The 7,500-nt window shown below is 35.6% G+C and overlaps 1 long non-coding RNA gene across 2 annotated transcripts in view; it reads left to right on the forward strand.

Annotated features, from left to right (window-relative positions):
• LOC110359196 (uncharacterized) overlaps positions 1–7,500 on the forward strand; it is a 52,523-nt gene that overhangs the window by 5,716 nt on the left and 39,307 nt on the right. For both annotated transcript variants that reach the window (XR_002414178.2, XR_010469563.1), the window contains exon 2: positions 6,951–7,017. This is a non-coding gene — a long non-coding RNA (uncharacterized LOC110359196). The remainder of the gene's footprint in view (positions 1–6,950; positions 7,018–7,500) is intronic.

A 7,500-nucleotide genomic window follows, 5' to 3' on the forward strand; every position in this document is an offset into this window, starting at 1 on the left:
TAAGTCCTACCATTGAAGAAGCAGAAGCATAACCTCATCCAGGAAAATCAAAGAAAAAGTATATTTTTCTCTGACTCTCTTAAGTTGAAATTGCAGCACAAGGAGGTCTGTATCTTGAAGATGTCCACATACTTCAAATGTGTTCCAGGTGGAATCTCCAAATTAAAGACAGAAAGTAGGATCTGAAAGGTGTCTGAAGCAGCCACAACATAGCATACAGCAAGTGTCCAGCCAGGAAAGCACTCATGGCATCTCTAGAGCACAAAGGCACAAAATATCCGATCATTTCCATCTTGTCAGGATCCTGAAGGTGTCAGATTGGCCTTCTGAGGTGCTGAGAGACTTTGACACTCTATTAATCCTTCTTCTGATCACCATAAACAGCAGGTGAATCTTAGGAGATAATGTTAAGATACATGGTTTCCTTATCACACATAGCCAACCTTGAAAAAGAAAATTCTTTCTTGGTTCAATACTAGAAGGTGACCATTGTGTTTCAACATAGCACACAGGCAGTTCTTTTGGAAAGAGTTGTCACCTACTATTATTTCATCCTCAGGCAACAGATTTGTGGGTGCATGTGTTTGTGGTGCGTGTGTTTTCACAAATATACCTGAAAGGGAGAAAAATAAACTTGTATCCAATATATTATATGGCTAGTCCATTTGATACACTTTAAGTTATTTTAGACTTATGGCTAATCTTCTCAAACTTTCTCTTTATTCCAAGAGTTCTTGAAAATTTACTACAGACATAGGCCTAAGCATAGCTCATCCTCCCTCATGTACTAGCTGAAAATAGTCCTTTCCACAGCAACCTTGTCTTCTTACAGAAGCTTCTTTTGTTCTGATGAAGCTCTGTTTCTCTGAGGTCTTTGTCCATGTGGGACCTACAGCTTTGAAACTAGCCAGTTGTCACAGTAAGATGCTTACAGGTCCCTCCTTACTGTGTATACTAAAGCTCTGAATATGTGTGTATTTGCAGGAATGAATATAACACACTCCAGATTATAGCACGGATCATAGCATGTGAGCCTCTACATACAGCTCAAGCAGTTCACTGAATTGGTAGGTTACTTTAAATAACAGGGACTCAGCAGCTGAAAAAGTAGTCTTGTATTCTCTTATAAGGGTTGTCAAGCAAAACAAAAGTAGTTACTTAGTTCTAGTAGTCTCATCTATTAATTTTTCAAATTCTGACAAACAAATTTTGAGTCTGGCATTTGCACATCCACATGCAGGCACAATATCATATTAGTGTTCTGCTGTTGTCACATCTTTCAACATCTGCATTTTATTATATAATTAGCTGTAGTTCTCACTTCATCACAAAATTCCTATTAACAAACATGGAAATTTTGCACAGAGACTAAGGACCAGCTATTGCTGCATCTTTTAACTGCATCATTCCAGAAAGAAGCACATGCATTTCCAAAACATATGTCCTGGAAAAATGATTGTGTAGAAAATGCAACTACGTAACAACGTTATAATGTTAAACACTGTGTAAAGTACAAAAATATGCAAATAAGAAGAATATATGCTGTTTCGGTTCACTGTGGTGGCTAAACATTAAGTATTTCTCCTTTTTACTATAGATTTCCAAAAATCCTAGTCTATAGTGAGCTCTTAAAATAAAACCATGAGCATCACAGACACTTAAAAGATGTTCAGAAAATTGCACAGGATAGCTCTAGAGAAAACTTTTAAGAAAAAGATCTCATTATATGCACGAATATCAGCAAATAGGTTTCATTGTTGTCTTTGTTATTTTTATTAGCTGTTAAAAGGATAAAATGTGGAAGCAAGGCTTTACTGAAGTGTCTTTGTGATGGAGAAGCTCTATGTTGTCTACTCTATTTTTGTGTGTCCTCTGGACTTCCTAAACAGAGGCTGCTTCTCCTTTTTCAGGAGACAGGGCTGGGTTCATGGTGTGTGGTGGTTGTTGCAGAGACTACAGCTGTCCACTGCCACTGCTTGGCATGATGAACCTTATTCTGTCTCATCTGGCAACCAAGCTACGTCTACTTTGATGGTGTTTTCCTGTGTGTAAATAAAAAAAGTAATATACTCTCTAAAATGTATTTACAGTAAGTTGTCAGATAGCAGACAGTATGCCTTGTTTTTCTGCAGCGGAAGGGAAGTTAAACAGAAGATGAATCAAACGAAAGGCTAGGGGCTTTTACATGAATAAAATTATGTGACGTGGTTTCTTGTCCAGCCATGGTACACTTTTTAAAGACCTAAGGTTAAATAACCTTTATACAAATATTTGCAAAATTGAAGCCAATGTCTTTTTTTTTAAAAAAAAAGGAATTTTAATTAAAAAAAATGTTTATGTCCCCATAACATTAGGAGTTTTACCATCTTGATTCTTAAGTATTCCCAAGTTTTCCAGCTGAGGGAAGAGTTTAGAACTTTATTTTTCAGAAGTATCTATAAAATAAAGATGTAAGGAATGACAAGTTGTTGCCTGAGAGTCCTGGTACTTAGAATCTTAGATTCACATAGCATCCGGAGTTGGAAAGGACCTGTGAGGATCACTGAGTCCAACTCCTTCCTCCACATGGGGCAACCTACAAGTTAAACCATGTTAAAAAAAAAAGAAAGTTAAACCACGAAGCTGAGCGTTGTGCAAACACTTCTTGAACACCAATAGGCTTGAGGCCATGACCACTTCCCTCAAGACCTTGATCCAGTGCTTGACCACCATCTCAGTGAAGAACTTTTTCCTTATGTCAATATTAATTTCCCCTGATGTAGCTTTAAGCCATTCCCTCATCAGACACCAAAAAGAAGAGATCAATACCTCCCTCTCTAGCCCTGCTCCTGAGGAAGCTATAGACAGCAATGAGATCACCCTCCAGCCTCGTCTTCTTTAAGCTGAATAAAAGAAAAATCCTCAGTTGCTCCTCATAACTCATATCCTCTAGTCCTTTCACCATCTTTGTTGCCCTCCTTTGGACACATTATGATATTTTTTATATACTTCTTTATTGTGGAGCCCAAAACTGCACACAGTACTCAAGGCAAGGCTGTACCAATGCTGAGCATAGTGGGATAATCTCTTCTTTTTGACCAGTTAACTATACTCTGCCCAGTGCACCCCAGGATATCCCAGGCCCTGCTGGTCTGCAGGGTACCCTGTTGAGTCATACTGAGCTTACAATTAACCACATGGTTGCCTGTGTGATTTTAGGCCCTTAAATACTTTGTCTGGCTGTTAGGACTGAACCAAGGACATGGAGAGGAATGCTAGACCTTGGCCTCTCCCCACTGCTGGAGTTTGTCCAAGGGGCAGAGCACTGGGCACATGGCCCTGCTCACCTTGGCTTCCCTGCACCTCCTCATGCATTTCACTGCCCAATGTGGGTCAGGACCAGAGGAAAAAGTTAGAAATTATGGACAATCCTGACAGTGAAGGTACAATTTTAAGTATTAATATAGCTGACATTGTATCTTCTGGAAGAGAACAAGACTTTTGGAGTTTTCTTGCAGCTTGAATCTTACTGTGTTAACCTTCATCCCCATGTAGAGTGCTGTCAGCCCATTGAGCCTGACAGAAAGTGAGCCTCGATTGTTTGCACATAATTTTTGGATCAGCTACTTATCACATATTTCCAGTTCTACATTGTAAAAAGGTAATGGTAATATATCATGCCATTTAAACACAAATGTTTGAATCTTTCGTGGGTAGCTAATAGACTAATAATCACACTCCCTTGTGAAAAGAATTTCTTACGTAAGTAAAGGGCAGGGAGTTGGACTGTCATCAACATCTGTAAATTGTGTGGAAGTCTGAATGTCACTGCCCTATATTTCCAGTTGTGAAATGACTTTGGCTGGACCATTTGTAGAAGGATGTTGATTCACAAATAGGAGTCTAGTGATATGATGCTGCTTTGCCTTGCATTCAAAAAGTTCCCTTTGTGGAGGATCTTCACTGGTTAATTTCCGAAATAATTAGTCATATGGCAAACCTTTTAGAGCGTAATGCAGAATCATGGTCAGGATTCCTTGTGAAAAAAAAAAAACAAAAACAAAAAACCCCCAACGTTCCAGCAATTCTCACCAATTGAAATACACTCTCTTGGACCTGCATTGGCATTCAGTAAATTTTTATTGCTTTATTCTTCTGCTTTGAGTACATATAAAAATTCCATAGGCAGTCTCACATGCTTTGTCCTGCAAGGTATTAACATATAAAAATATCTTATTAATTAATCACGTATGTGTAGTAGAAGTTTTCATCCCTGTCTTAGAGTGTTGCACAATTAGTCATGGAGAAGTTAAATGACTTATTTACAGACATGCTATGGGCAAGTGAAATTATAGAATTTGAATATGTATACCATAGTTACAAGTCTGCTGTTCTAGAGAAAAAAAAAAAGACTGCAGAAAATTAACACTCAGTGCTTTGAAAAAATACTTGTCTTGACACATTCATTTACTGAATGTATCTGAGGTCGAACATGCCAATATAGTTTTATAGCAAAAAATGACATTTGAGACATAGAAGAGAAAACATATTGAAATAGTTTTCAGCAATGGGGAAAAAAAAAGGTTTTGAATAGTTATTTCATTTCCCAGTTTTCAAAGGTTCTGAATTAAATGAAAAACCTCACTCAGTAGCTCCTGCATTTGCCTGTTTCTGGTGTTAATTATCTTTTGTTTGCCCTTGATAATCCTGAGGTTGGTATGCAGATAATGAAGGCTGCAGAATCATCTCAAAGTGTAAAAAACAAAGGCATTGTCAATTCTGCATCACAACACTTTATAAATTATGAATGTTATCCACATTAAGGAGAATGGTAGACTTTTAAAATTACTTCCATGAATAGACTAAATTACAAGTATTATTACATTTCGTTTTATTAAGTGCATCTTAGTAGTTATTAGGGCAAATGAACATGTTCTCTCAATTACATAATAACATTAGAACTAAAAATTATTCACAGACACTCCCAAATGCATAATGCAGCATTGTATATTAATCATCCTAAACAATATTTTCAGTTTATATGAAGACAATTATTACCTATTGAACAATAACTTTCTTATTGATTTATTGCAATTCAGCTCAAAGAATGATTTTTTTTTTTTTTTTTTGTATAAAAGCTTTGATTCTTTTCTGGATAGTTTAATAATTTCTAGCTCCTAGAAAAAAGTAAAAGTATTTAATTACTCCCTTTTATTAATCTAATTACAATAAGACAAAGTTTATAATATATTTCATTTTTAAATATCCTGGATAAGACAATGTAACACACAGTCAGCATATACCAATTAATTTAAAAGAACATTTGTTATTTTTACTTTTAACAAATGGTAATTATTTACATGATGTGTTTTTTAAGTTACATTTTAATTCTCTCAGACTATTCTGGTGGTCAGATCTATGGACTGTCATGCTGCCTTTTACCCCAAGACAAACTTTCATCTAAGTAGATTAGTACTGTTCAGGGCATTGTCTAAGAAGAACAGGAAAAACACCTGACACTGTCCCACTGACCTGAGTGGCAGCAATTGAACTCATTTAAGTGGGAGAAGGATTGAGACCTTGCACAGTACAGACATGTGGCAGATGGGCATTTTAGACACCTGCAGAGCAATTTTTAATAGCAATACTTTCATATACTTTTGCAGTATCTTTTTTTTTTTTGGCTGTGTAAACGCATTTCGTGCAGCCCTGGTAAATGTATTTCTTCTATGTAAGTTGTCTAAATAGCTCTGTTTCACTGTTCCCTATATTTCTAACACCTTGTGTTAATCAGACCTACTAATGTACATACTGATGTACTGTTATTTACTTTAACATAACTGGCAAATTTTTCAACATGATTACTGAAGGGATAATCATTCAATCATTAAAAATGCAATTTTTACAGTGTCAGCAATTTTTCTTTGGATAAGGAAGACATTGTTCTCATTTATTGTATTTTTCTATTTTGATTTTAATTTGAGTTTAACACATTTGCTGTCAATATCATTGTCAGATTGTGTCACTTTATAAAACATTGCTACATGCTGGACTGATGTTTTCAGGGAGCAGTTATTGACTCATCTGTAAAGTAACAAAAATAAATAAGAGACACTTCTGGCACTATTCATATCAGCTACAAATCACAGCTTTGAAAGCAAACGCCAATCACTCTAAATTTGTTGGTCTATATTAAAAAGCGAACACACACTACCTTTATCATATGAGTCTTGAACATTCAGTATGATCTGCTTGATTCAGCAAGAACGGTGTACAAATGTGCAATATTACATACTACTAGGGAATACAAAAAAGTGCATTTTAATTTTATATATTTTTTTTTATGGGAACAAGGCACACTGCGTCTGAGTGTTTACATGTTGTTTGTGCTGCTTAAAACCAACTTTTTCTTCACATATTCTGTCTTTATGCTTCCTATCAGCTGGGGTAGAGTTTATGAATACAACCCACGAAAAGCCTGTGGAAATGTCTCACAGTGAACAATTAGAATCAGCAAGTATTGTAATTGGTCATTTCATGGGAATATGTAGTCAGTGTAATAAGACTTGTTTATATTAGCAGTGTATTGGGTAACATGAAATGACTAGGTGATCCTTTCTGGCCTAATGTTATTAAATAAATAAAGTAAGTTAGACTCTTTGTCAGTGTTACATTGGATTAAAAATGACTGGAACTAATACATGTGCAGTTGACAAAATAACTAGCCTTCTTAGTTCCAATTAGTCCTCAATTAAATTGTATCAGCAGTGGTGTCAGACTTACAGCTACACTAAATTGTCTTTGAATCTGTCTGATTCCTTTAGTTCTCCCTCTTGCCAGTAAGAAAGTTTCAGACATGAAAGTGTTAACAGCTCCTTTGAAATTACTCCTATTTAAGAAGAAAAATCATATTACTTTCTTAATCTTTCTAATTCTATTCTCATAAGATGATCTTGGATTTGTTCCTTTAGCAGAGACTCTTTAGTGCAGTCCTGATTTTTGTATTAATGAATTGAGAAGATGACATCAGGCTCTTAGGTAAGTGCTATAAACTCAGTCATATGATTTTTATAGTAAGATATCATGTGTAAAAAATCCCCAATATTTTGTCCTTTCTTACATCAATGTTTCTTTGAAAAGTAATAGTTGGATGTTATGCAGGTAGCACACAAAAGACCGTGTAGTAGTTTGTAATTTACCTTTTGAACATCACAAGAAAAATTTCTACTGGGAAATGAAAACCAAACATAATTCACTAAAATTACACTGAATGCCCTCTAATCAATACAGATAAATCTAGAGTTTGTTGTTAAATCGATCCTCTCCTTTATAGAGATATACTGTCTTGATTGTTTTAGGGATAATTATTTCACAGGGAATTTTTACGATGATTAGTAGAAACGAGACAACAGTAAACTTGACTCAGAGCCATTGAATTACTGCGCTGCAGAGTGCATTTGTCTCTTCTGGTTTGAAGCTTAGTGATATCAATACTGATTTAGATCATTTCATGCAATGATG

Source organism: Columba livia, chromosome 1 (genome assembly GCF_036013475.1).
Source record: "Columba livia isolate bColLiv1 breed racing homer chromosome 1, bColLiv1.pat.W.v2, whole genome shotgun sequence".
NCBI lineage: Eukaryota > Metazoa > Chordata > Aves > Columbiformes > Columbidae > Columba > Columba livia.